We start from the raw sequence: 13608 nt of genomic DNA on the forward strand, positions 1-13608 counted from the left end.
ACTCCCTCCTGTGCAGGGAGCCCAATGTGGGACTCGATCTTGGGATTCCAGAATCATGGTCTGAGCCAAAGGCAGATGCTTAATGACTGAGCCACCCAAGTGCCCCAAATACATGTTATTTAATTATAATAATACTGAAATATATTTTACCTTATAAATCACTTTTCTTTTATTTCTCCTTTTCATAATAGAGTATTATTTAGGCTTTTTAAATGTTACATGTGTTATTGAGTCATAATATTTGGAACAAAATGGGAGAGGCTGATAGACTAAGTACCCTCATATCATGTATAGTTGACATACAATATTACATTAGTCTCAGGTGTACAACATAGTGATTCAGTATCTCTATAGTTACCCAATGCTCACCACAAGTATAGCTATCACCTCTCACCATTACAGTATCATTGACTGTGTTCCCAATGCTGTGTCTTTTATTCCTGAGACTTATTCATTCCATAAATGGAAGTCTATATCTCCCACTTCCTTTTATCCATTTTATCCATTCCCTGACCCCTTCTCTCTGGCAATCATCACTTTGTTCTCTGTATTTATAGTTCTGGTTCTGCTTTTGTTTCATTCTTATGTGGAATCTCAAAAACATAAATAAATGAAAAAACAAACAAAAGACCTATAAATACATAACATAAGAATTTCATTTCATTTCAGTGTATTAAAGAAGTAATTTTTCTAAATATAGGACATTAGTTTAGATAATTTTGAGAACTACTGCTTTAAGTTTTATGCCCCTAGCTACTGGCTTTTTCTTCTCCAAAGACATTACAAATTATCACCTCCTAGTTTGATTAGATGATTTCTAACTTCCCTTTGTATTCAGAGAATTTAGAATATGTACTTATGCACATTGATTTTTTTGGGGTGTGTTCTATCAGTCAGCTTAAGCTGCATTATGTTGTGATAATAAACCATAATAAACAGTCCCTAAGTCTTAGTGGCTTTCAAGAACAGGATTATTTCTTGTTCAGGTTACATGACCATTATGAGTAAGATTGATGCCCTGTTTTGTCTTCATTTGGAGACTGAAGATAGAAGAGAAACATCAACCTCAGATATGCTGGTCTTGTCTTAGAAAAGAACAATGTTGGATCAAATAATAGCTCTTACACCATTTTTTGAAAGTGTTTCATGTTAGTTCCACTCACATTTCATTGACTGAAATGATTGTGTGGTCAAGTCTAAAGTCTGATCTGCTTATGAGGAAAGGTCAGCAAATATGTTTGAGTAATGATACCTTTTATCTTATACAGCTCAAATGTATTATTTCATTCTTACTATTTTGTTATTCTAACTATGAATACATATGGAGCTTTTATTTTATAAACATATATTGACTGATTACATGTGTTAGGCATTATTTTAAGTATTTCAAATCTTGTTTATCTTCTTTAACTGAACCATCAAGACAACAATAAGACATAGCTAACATTTGCAATGGTTATGAATTTGTAATAAAATCAGTTTCATCTTAACAAATTTTATATAATCCTAGCCCACAGACTGTCAGTAAACTGCTCATGTAGCTGTTTTTCACAGTGGACTGTTTTTTTTGTTTTGTTTTGTTTTTTTGCAATTATTGTTATTTTTTTTTCAGCGAGAAAGAGAGAAAGAGAGAGAGAGAGTTTGCATGGAGGAGGGGGAGGCAGATGGAGAGGGAGAGAGAGTGAATGTCAAGCAGTCTTCATGCGCAACCCAGAGCCTGAGGCAGGATTTGATCACTTGAACCTGAGATCATGACCTGAGCCAAAATCAATAGTTGGATGCTTAACTGAATGAGCACCTAGTCGCCCCTAATAAAAGGTTTACTTTTTAATTGTAAGCTTATAAAAGTGCATAGAAAATTTATTAAATACTCTGAAGAAAAATGTCACATGCAATTAGGTACTTCATAGATTTTTTTTTCTTTTTTTTTTCTCTATAGAGCTTAGAGTGTCTTGAAGAGAGAAGCTATCTTTGAATCTCTATTGTAGCTGGTGCTATCCTTTCCTGTCCTTATCTTCTCCGCATGCCCCTCTGAGCACCTCCAACAGCCAGCATGTTTCACTCTTGGTCTTTGACTTTCTCTGGTGACCAGTGTCTGCCAGTCTACATGCTAGACCTGATGTAGCACCTTCCAGGAAAAGTACATTTACCCACCCCCCAGTTGGAGTGACTCTAAGACATACTTGCTCCCAGAGTTCCTGGTAGGACTGGGCTCTGATTCTCAGGCTCTGATTATCTGATACTCAGAGCTAATCTACACTATAACCCCTTTTGTTGGCTTCCTTTCTTCCCTATCTGAGTTTCCCATGCCCTTAGGGATGCTTTCTGGAATCACTCAAATGAACTCTAAGTATTTACACTGGTATCCTTATCTCAGGATCCTCTTCTGGAAAACACAATCTAAGATGTTTATCGTGTGGATTAAGGCATGGCAAATAGTAGGTCTTTAGTGAATGTTGATCATAATGGTCAAAAGAAGTAGGAAAGAAAGCAGATATCTTCCTGAAAAATACTGTCCAGTGGAAACACATGAAGTCAGTTTTTAAATTTTATATTTCTTTCAGTCTTTCTAACCAAATCACCTGCTTATAATTTAACATTTAAAAATGTTATCATCTCTTATAGTTTAACATTTCTAATAGCCTCTCAAATACTTTGCTATCTTTATTCTATCAGCCTATCACATTTTATTCCAAATTTTAAAGTTCTGCAAAAGAGCATGCCATGGAAATTATTATTAATAATAATAATAACAGCAGTAGTCAATATTTATTGTTCTGTGCTAAGTCCTGTCCTAAATGCTTCACATGTATTAATTCATTTTAAGCATCATAACAAATCAATCAATCAATCAATTAATTTAATAAATCAATTATTTATCTTCAGTTGGTTGATTAAGAAAAACATGAAAATTGGGGTACCTGGGTGACTCAGTTGGGTAAGTGTCTGACTTTGGTTCAGGTCATGATCCCAGGGTCCTGGGATTGAACCCCACGTCAAGCTCTGAGCAGGGAGACTGCTTCTGCCTCTCTCTCTGCCCCTCACCTCACTCGTGTTTTCTCTCTCTCAAATAATTTTTTTAAAAAAATCTTAAAATAAAAGAAACACACAAAGAAAATAAAATTATTATTTTTGGATGATAAAGTTGAATATTTAGACACCCAAAATAACACACTTCAAAAACTAATAGAATAAATAAAATAGTTCAAAAATAAAGTCAGAAAAATACTTCAGGAGACAAGAGTATCAGACAAGATTTATCACTTCCCCTTCTCATGTATTAATCTATCCAACCATAGCCCCTACTGGGCCAGGAAGCACATAGTCTGATGCCAAATAGGAAGGCCTGCTTTTGAAAATTTAAACCAAAAGACATGGAGACTAGGTCAATTTGTGGCTGAAATGAGGATCACATCAAGCCAAAGCTGGAACCATATCAAACCAAATCCAGCCACAAGCTAGATATTACCCTGATGAGTAGAAACCATGAGGAAGCAGAAAAAGCCAAGTAGTAAAGAGGAGAGAGAATTGAGTTGAGCAGCCACTTGGCCTGAGACCTGACTTAAAGGACATATCTATATCAAGAACTTGGGGCCAAACATTCCAGGAGGAATGACAGTAAATTCAAAGGTCCCAAGACGGAGCAAACTTGATAGAGATGAGGCACAGAAAAAAGGGCAGAGGGTAGGATCAGTGTGAGCCAGGGAGAGTGATTCCAGATAAGAGCAGAGGGGTAGCAGCCAAACATAGTAGGGGCTGGTGGGCTGCGGTGAGAGATTTGTATTCCTTTTTCAGGAAGCCCAGCCCAGCTCTGTTCTGCCTCCCTTTGAAGCTGTTCCCATTGGCCTCCTTGAATGGAATCTCACCTTCTTAAAAACGTTCACAGACATACACCTCTAACAATTGGCATACAAAGTCCTGAATTGCAGATTTTTTCTTTTACATGGTTTATCTTCCCAAAGATGTTGCATCTTAGAAATCAGGAGCCATAAATCTGTATATGCTCTACAGACAGTAGTGAGCTGGTATGGACACGAGTGCACCATAAATACTTTGTTGGCTCAGTGAAGGGGATAATGACATCTTCCCTACCACCAGCCGAAGTTTCTTACTATGTTTTCTCCATAGAAGTTCTATGGCACATTATGTGGCACAAAACTGTTCACTGAGGCACTCCTTGTCAAATTGGTTTCTTAGTGAAAGTAATGACTGTGAGTCAATAAATCTTTTGTTAGGGTTTTGTGTTTGAGTGGCTGGGGAATGGGGAGTATCATTTTATAAATCCAGGAAAAATTACATAGCCTTTTTATAATTACTGAGCCCTTACCACAGGTCAGTATTGTGTTTCTTGTTTTACAAGCATCTCTTGTTTAATCTGCAAGCAACCCTATGAAGGCACAACTAGTATATGGCAAAATCAGTCACCCAACAGGATCAGGTGAACGTGAGTTCATACTTCCAACCATCAGGCTAAAGTTGCTCCAGGTCGCCTGGATAGAAGAGGGAGATTTTCCTCTTATTTTTGTTCTTAAACTTATTTACACATCTAGCACCTTCTCCGTGTTGTAGGATTACTTTATATATATGGGTGGGATTTTGATTTTTCTCTAATGTGTGTAAAACTTGCAGAAATGAATTTACCCAGCTATCTTACTCTTCTGTTAGTAACCTCCAACCTTCAACTATTTTTCTGATACTAAGACATTTTTATATACTTAGCTGTGGTTAGTATTTACAAGTAGAGTATGCTATTAGCAAAATAAACTGTGTTATGATATCTGTATTTATAATAAAGTACATGGAAAATATGTGCACATATTTCTATTGAAGAAATGACCCAGGAAGAAGTCTGTAATCTTTGACAATAGCCAATTTTTTTTCTTTTTGCCTCTATCTGAGGTTTGTATCAGATATTTGAAAATTTGAAAAACACTTAAAATGTTTTTCATTAATGATAATTAAATTTTTATCTGAATGGATGATGTCATCATGGGTCAAGTTATTTTTTGTCTTTGAAAACTATTAACTGCTAAATGGGATTTGCAAGAATATTGCAGGTACAAAGTAACAGTTTGTGAATTATATGAACAATAAAAACAATGTCAACTAAGAATAATTTCTTTTGCAACCTTTTCCCAGTTAGAACTAGCTCCACCAGACTGCAATTAATCTTAGCTACATTCTAACATAAAGACCTGTGAATTCCAATGGAATCTTTTGTTCAGCCTGGGAGAACCTTCAGGATGTTATTTTATTGGAATAGAACTCAGCTGTATGGCTGTAGTTAGCTGTGGGTGCACTCAGAAAGCTTTGTCTGTTTTTCAAGGATGGTCATTGAGTACATGCTAGAAACTTCAGCAGAAGGTCAATCAAAGACTATTTCCTTATGTTAAAACAAACACTGATATATGGCTGCATAGAAAGTGAAAATGGCACTCATTTTAAATACATAACCCAGGGCTTCAAAATATGTTAAGTCGTAATGGCTAGATTCAGGTTTCAGTTCTCTGTCATTTGAAAAAGAATCGATCTTTCAAAGACCCAGTGGTAACCAGATTAATAGGGCTTCAATCTTGGTTTTCTACTTCCTGACTGTGTGGCCTTGGGCAAATTATGTAACCTGGGTCTCAGTTGCCTCCTCTGTAAAATGGTGGCAATACTGCCCCACAGGTTTGTTAGAAGGATTGCATGAGTAAATATTGGGAAAATGCTTGGAACCATCCCTGACACATAGTGAGTGCTATGGAAGTATCCGTTAATTGAATTCAATTAAATTGAGTTGGAACCACAGCAGTTAGTCTTGAGAACACTGAAACGCTGTCAACATGAGGGGGATCGGCTCTGAGAATGACTGGGTAACATACCTGAGACCCCCTTTCTGCTGCTCCTGCTTTGCTTTCTTTTCTCTCCCTCAAGGGGGGAAGTTGTCTGTGACTATACCATCACCCTCACCAAGCATGTGAGTGCATCTTTTGATTTCAAATCCTTTGTTTTTTCTATTGTCCCATATGTTCCCAAGGATATAGAGATGTCTCAGAGCACTCTCAAATTTCTGTGTGAGATAACTCACCTGGAGTTGTTGCTAAAATATAGATTCTGATTCGGGAAATCTGGACTAGGGCTTCAGATTCTGCATTTTCGATGAGCTCCTGGGTAATGCCTCAGGTGTTAGTTCCAGGATCACACTCTGAGTAGCAAGGGTCAGCAATGTCCTGGCATATTTTATCATGTAAAAAAATAACCTGCAGAATTTAAAATAGGTGCTTCTACTTCAGGTCCCAGGCCCCTATAAAGTGCCTCACAGTATTGTGGCTTAGAGAACTCTTGCGCTTTGAGGTAAATGACCGGAATACAACACTGACATTTTAAATGACTGCCCATCTGCTCCTGTTCTGGGGCCAGGAGGTGAGCAGAGAATTTCGAAAACCTCCCCCACCCAATTTGATTTGCCCCATGAACATTTGACAATGGAACTTTCAGAGAATGTGTGTTCCCTAGTTCTAGGCAGAGCCTCTTCCCTGGAGGCTGCGGCATATGGTAGGCCCGTGGGTGGTACCCTAGGCAGGTGGGAAAAGTGTGATTTTCTGGCAGCTATGCACAGTTTTTGCCAACCTGAGGCAGGGCCCTTGGTAGTGGCAGCAGGAGGAGAGATAGAACAGGAGCCCCTTTCCATAGGCTATGCCAACATTTTGGGGCTTGGCCTAGAACCAAATGAACAACACGGTTCAAGGGGAAATCTTCACAGAGCCTTTCCCTGTAGGAGGCTTGCAGAAAGGCTCTTACCATCCTCTCCACCCCTCTCAGAATTCTGTGAAAACACATCGACAACATGACCAAATTAACAAACCCATAAAATAATCATTGGTTTTCAACCTTTAAAGTTCTACACAGTAACTGGCTCATTGGATGTTTGTCAGGGGACCAACTGCCTAAAACTTCTTCCCAGGGAAAAGTTTTCCTTTTTCCTTTTTTTTGTAAAGCTATCTTTTTTAGAGGGGCACCTGGGTGGCTTAGTAGGTTAAGCCTCTGCCTTCAGCTCATGTCATGATATTAGGGTTCTGGGATCGAGCCCCACATCGGGCTCTCTGCTCAGCAGAGAGCCTGCTTCCCCCTCTCTCTCTGCCTGCTTCTCTGCCTATTTGTGATCTCTGTCTGTCAAATAAATAAATAAAATAAAAAAAAGATATCTTTTTAGAGCAGTTTTAGGTTTATAATAAAATTGGGAGGAAGGTGCAGAGATTTTCTCTGTACTCCTGCCCAACCACACATAGCCTCCTCTACTATCAACTTCATTCACCAGAGGGACATATTTGGTACCAAAGATGAACCTGCACTGACACATTGGAGGCACCCAAAGTTCAGAATTTACCTTAGGGTTCACTCTTGGTGTTGTAAGTTCCATGGGTTTGACATAGATACATTAGGTTTAATGACATGGATACCCTATGCACTGCCCTAAAAGTCCTCTGTGCTCTGCCTATTCCTCTCCCTACCCAATCCCTCACAACCACTGATCTTTGCATTGTCTCTATCCTTTTGCCTTTTCCAGAATGTCATACAGCTGGAATTATAGAGTACAGAACCTTTTCAGATTGCCTTCTTTCATTTCATAAAATGCATTTGAGTTTCTTCTGTGTCTTTTCATGATTTGAGAGCTTATTTCTTTTTACTACTAAACAGGATAGGAGACATTTTCTTCTAGGAAAAAAATATTCACCTGGAAAATGCTAGTTTACTTCAAATACTTAAATATTTGAGGATTATAAGGAAATCCTTTCAGAAAAAGTGGAGGTACAAAAATAAAATGCAGATTTAGAAAACATATATGGGGGAATTAAGAACCTTCTAGCCCTAGAAACACCGTGCCAAACCTCATATCATTTCTTTTTTTCCTGATTTGGGGGCTTTGGCCACCTCCTCAGAGAGGCTGCATCTGGGGAGGAATAATGAACATGCCACATTGTCCTTTGTGCGTAGGTTTCCCAGGCTATTAAACATCTACGTCCAGGAAGTGCCATCTGCTGTTCCTGGCAGTAACCAAGGCCACAGGTGGAAGTCCTCCTTCAACACTTCAGCTCCCAGGGCTTACCCAGCTGGGTATTTGCACAGGTGGCTCTGTCACAGCTTGCTATCTTGTACCCTGGATTCGGAACAAGTCCTGGGAGAATTTGCTTCATACCTCACCATCTTTGACCACTTGCTCTGATTATTGTTATGATTTTGAAATGATCTAGAATGTCATCCAAAGTGCAAAAGGCCATTTTTTAAAAAACCCAAAGAACTCACAACCCCAAACCCTCTGTCACTTTATAATACCAACCGAGATGTCAGAGCCTTCCCATTCTTTGGTCAGCTTCTTAGAACATTCCATTTCCCCTTTATTTCTTTTCACTCGACTTTCTTCCACTTTTTCTGTCTGTGCTCCTCTACTCCAAGGTCACCCTCACATGAAATCATTTGGAATGGAATAGCTTCTCATTCACCTTCCAGGGCTTCAGACTTATGAAATAATAATTATCTTGTGGGATGATGTCAGTGAAATCACTTTGAAAATGGTTAAATGTTCAAATACCATTTTTTGCTGTTAGATAAGGAAACAGCAAAAAGAAAATCTAAGAACCTCAGTGATTCTGGAACTTTCTAAGAGAACTGGAGTCTAAAAACGCTATAGCTATATGTACCCTTTCACTGATGATGAATATTCCGGAATAATTATATTTTTCTTGATTGGCTCTTTACCTAACTTCCTGCTTCTGTTGATCCTTCTTTTCTCTCCTCTCCCTTTCTCCATTTTTCCTCTCTTCCTCTTCTCAGTTTCTTGCTTCTCTTTCTCCTCAGAATAAAGATGGGGAAGGTTTTGATCAGTTTGAAGCAAGATTTCTGTGACTGAATGAATTAAGGGTAGGTTGAGGTGGTTCAAAACAATTGTAGTTTATGTCTTTTCTATGGCAGGTTTGGTGCAGTTTGCCAAGGATTTCTGGTTCTCTGCCTTTGGCAGACTTGGTAGAGTGGTACTTCCTAGGCCACTTGTGATCGGATGGGGCCATGTGACTAGTTCTGACCATTGAAGTGTGAGCAGACGAGATATATGACTTTTTCAGGCTAGCACATCAGTTGTTAATATGCGACTCTCCAGAATTGTATCCTTCTGGTATAGCAACTGGGAATGTTTGAGATGATACCTACACTATCAGCCTAAGCCCCTGAATGATTACAAGAAACAGAGTTCCTAAGAGACCTGTGGTGGTCATCTATCGCAAAGAAGAAATACAACGTTAGTTGTTTAAAAGAGATTTTGGAGATCTTTTTTTTTTTTTTTTTTTTTTAAACCACAGTATGAATTAGACTTTCCTGACTTATACAGACACTAAACAGTAAACTTTTCCAGAGAAGAGGAGGGAACTGTTTTATTTTGAGATTATTGTGCTTTCATAACAACACATTGAATTATTATACTGACCCAAAGAATCCAAACTGCAGTTACTTTAGTCTTTTAAAGAATTGTAGTACTGAGGAGCATATCTTTTAATACAATGTTGTTGTTGTTTTTTTAAGGATTTTATTTATTTATTTGACAGACAGAGATCACAAGTAGGCAGAGAGGCAGGCGTGGGTGGGGGAAGCAGGCTCTCTGCTCAGCAGGTGCGGGGCTCAATCCCAGGACCCTGAGATCATGACCTGAGCCAAAGGCAGAGGCTTAACACTGTGCCACCCATGCACCCCATTAATACAATGGTTTTAACTCATAGGTAGCTAAAATAAAATTAAAAAAACTTTTGGTGGAACACCTAGATTTTAACAAAGGTTAAAATGGCCACAATCTGAATCTCAACAGAGAATGTGAAAATAAATGGTTATCATTTATTCATTCAAGCATCTATTTGATCAAATCTTTATTGAGCTTGTTCAGGCATTGTGTCAAGTGCTAACAAACAGCAGCCACCTTAGATAAAACCTTACAGTGCCATTTTCTATATATTATCTCATTTACCTCATAATAACAAATGCTCATTCTATTTTGAAGATGAAGGATGAGACAGAAGGAATCAAGTAACTTAATCAAATCTACTTAGTTTCATAGAATAGAAATGGAATTTATTGCCTATTTTCACACCAAGTCCATGTTAAATATGTAATAGTTATAAGAAAAGACTACTGGAGAAAGATTCAGAATGGAAGTTTACTTAGAAATTTCCATTATAAATTATCTGTATGCTGAAAAAAGGAATTTTTAACCAAAGCATATGGATGCCTTAGTTTGAAATTGTAGACAACACTTAGAAGATCTTGAAAGTTGTCAATGACCTGAAAAAATTCAGAAAACATTCAGAAATTTTGCTCTACAATTATATTATTATTACACTAGCTAAGAGATGACAGAATTCCATTTTCAATATTTTATTTCCCATTAATTCTGGCATTATTGAGGAAATAGTAATTATATCTTTCTCCTTTTTGTATTTGTAAAATAAAAAGATAAAAAAAATAAAGCAAGTAAAAAACTATTAGAAAATTCTTGTTCTTTTGTTTTATTAATGACAAAACTGGAGGAGGGACTCTTGATTCAATGTTCTGGTTTGTAGAATTACAGAATAGCAGAGATGGAAGAGAATAGAAGAAGTCATCTGAGCCTCCACTTTGTTTAGAGACGTATAAACTGACACTCAGCCAAGGAAGCTATGGCTTCAGTGTGGGGCTGGGGCCAGAACTCAGACCTGCAGACCCCTTCCAGTCATGCTGGAATCTAGTTGAAAAAAAATACTTCCTTTCCCTCCCTTCAAATTTGACACGAATGTATATCACCACATTTCAAAACATCTTATAAACATATCAGTAAGTTAGAATGTGATAATTTAGGCACTTGAGTCATTTAAAAATGTGTTGTACTCACAGTAGGAAAATTAGAATGCTAAGATGTAATATTAGTACAACAAAAAGTACCACAGTGAAAACAAAATCTTCTGCCTTGTGTCATGAGCTGCTATCTAACTAATGTAAAACATGTGTCAAAATCCTTTTCGACAGGGCACCTGGGTGGCTCAGTCATTAAGCGTCTGCCTTTGGCTTAGGTCATGATCTCAGAGTCCTGTGATCAAGCCCCGCATCAGGCTCCCTGCTCAGTGGAGAGTCTGCTTCTCCCTCTCCCACTCCCCTGGCTAGTGTTCCCTCTCTTGCTGTCTCTCTCTGTCAAATAAATAAATTTAAAAAAAAATCTTAAAAAAAAATCCTTCTTGGTACATATCAATAAATACAAAATTAATTTAACATACAATTGGCATTGGGATTTACTTTACATATTTTAGTTTCCTCTCCCATCTACAAGCTAATTAGCATGGAAACTGATATAGTAACCTGAAAGGAATGGAGAGCCAAATCACACATCAAGAGACTTGGTAGGTCTAGCTTAGCTCTTTAAGTCCTTGGTTATGACCACTTGGGCCACTTTTCTGGTTGGTTCACCTTGGTTCCCTTGTTTTTATAAAATGGAGATATTGGACTCCATTCCTCAGGATGCCTTCAAGCTCTAGCATTCTCTGAATGCTTATTGGACAAGCTTCTGACAGGAATTGGCCACCAGTAAGTTCAAAAAGAGCCTGCCATGAGAGGTTGACTTTCAGAGTTTGAGCAAACGAATGATGAGGGGGTACCCAGGCATTAGCCATAATGGGAAGCTTTTACTAGCCCTATGTTTGAAGGAAGGAGGTAAAGAAACAGTAACCAGAGACTAAGGAGCCCTGGAACTCTGGACGAGTGGCCCCCAGGAAGGAACTCTTAGGAGATGTATATGGAGGGTATGCTACTGCCAGAGGAATAGTCTCAAAACAGGGAAGAGTCAGGGAAGAAATAACTGGACCTTTCTTTCCTCGGGCTTTCTAGTATCCTGCCCCTCAGTACCCAAAGCTGATTGGAAGCAAGAAGCCTGGTGATGCAGTCCCCAGAGCTCAGCCAACCAGGGCGAGCCCAGGGCAGAGAAGGATGGAGAATTGTGTCTGTAGTGGGGCAGAGGACGTGCACAAATTCTGATATCAAATAAGCTCTTATTATCAATTTCTTCTCTTTACTGGCAATTCAAATAAATCGTAATGACATGTTTCCTTGGATCTCCTTTGGTGTTGACCACTGCATTCCTTCAAAAACACAACAAGAACAAAAACAAGTACTTGTGAGGGGATTGTTCCATTCTGTTTATTTAATTTCTTCTCTGTTAACATTACTTCATTTAGTTCCTTCTGTTATCTAGCTCACGAGTGAAGTCTTTTCCCTTCTAATCTAGTTCACAAAGCCATGGTTTTTACATACTTTTAAAATTCCAGTTTGCTCATTAGCCAGGCACCATTTCTTAAAAAGAAAAAAAAAAAAAAAAAAAAAACCTCTGTAAAACCAATACATTAAAAACAAACAAACAAAAAAATCACATCCCTATTGGGGGAGAAATAAATGACATTTTTAAATTCAAATAGTTTTATAAACAGCAAAGCCGGGTGCAGTTTACTGTGATCAGATAACGAACTTGTCAGGTTGCACATGTATTCTGGAGCAGGGACGATGTGTCAAATCTCACGTCATGCATTTTGTGTGCGCCAGTAGGTGGCATGCATAAATACCGTGCAGCACGGCACCCATCTGTGTGGGATCCCTTCTACTGAAAGTCCCTGCAGGGAGCAACCCTGGCTCCAACAAAGTCAGGTTTTGCAAAGAACTGCATTTATCTCTTACTTTGATTCTACTCCTACAAAGGTTTCTCCAGGACACAGTGTCACTCTTACCAGGTCAAACAAGATTCTCCTGCCAGGCAGGGTGCCGTGACGAAAATCTAGCTTTGAGCATGAGCAAGAAAAAAAAAAAATCAAAGTGGAGACAGAAATGTCAGAGGACTCGAGAGCAAATGCCAGGTGCCCTCCTAGTTATCGTTAACATCAATATTTCACGCGGAGTGGTTTTATTCAAGCTCACACAAGATAGAGAAGTCGTTGTCAATAACCCAAAGACTAATAGAGAACAAATGTCACCTTGCCCCTAAATCAGCTCCAGAAAGGTATACACAACAAGAATCACTTCTTTGTTGTACACTTTTGGAGGGGGTGGGGCGACTGAGGTATAGAGGCAGAAATGGAATTTGTACTCTCAGAGAGCGAAGGGTGGGGCTTTACTTTTAATAAACTTTATAGAGGTCGACCTTTGAAACTCTGCAACTGAGTCAACCTCTGGTTTGCCCCAGGGATGAGAGGCATCCAGCTCACTGTACGTGAATCTCATGACTTGCCCCATGCTCGGTAGGATACAAGCTTGGGATTTCTGACTCAAGAGAGGCGGTGGTATTTGTGGTCTCCAGAGTTAGTATGCTACGTACATTTATTTGCTCTTTTCCTCACACAGGATGGCCCTTGTCATTTGAGTAAAGGGAGAAGAATGATTCCTTTGGGTATTTTTTTTTTTTTTAAATAGCTTCTGCATTTTGAAAACTCTCTTTTGAAATGAGACTGAACTTTTTAAATATATTTTATCTGTCATCTATCTGCCTCTCTGGTCAATTGTCCACAGCAGAGTATCCTGGAAGTGGGTCATTCAATCAAAGAATAATTGAGGAAAAAAAAGTCAACCTGTAGT

This window comes from Mustela nivalis (assembly GCF_964662115.1).
Source record: "Mustela nivalis genome assembly, chromosome: 4".
NCBI classification, from domain to species: Eukaryota; Metazoa; Chordata; class Mammalia; order Carnivora; family Mustelidae; genus Mustela; species Mustela nivalis.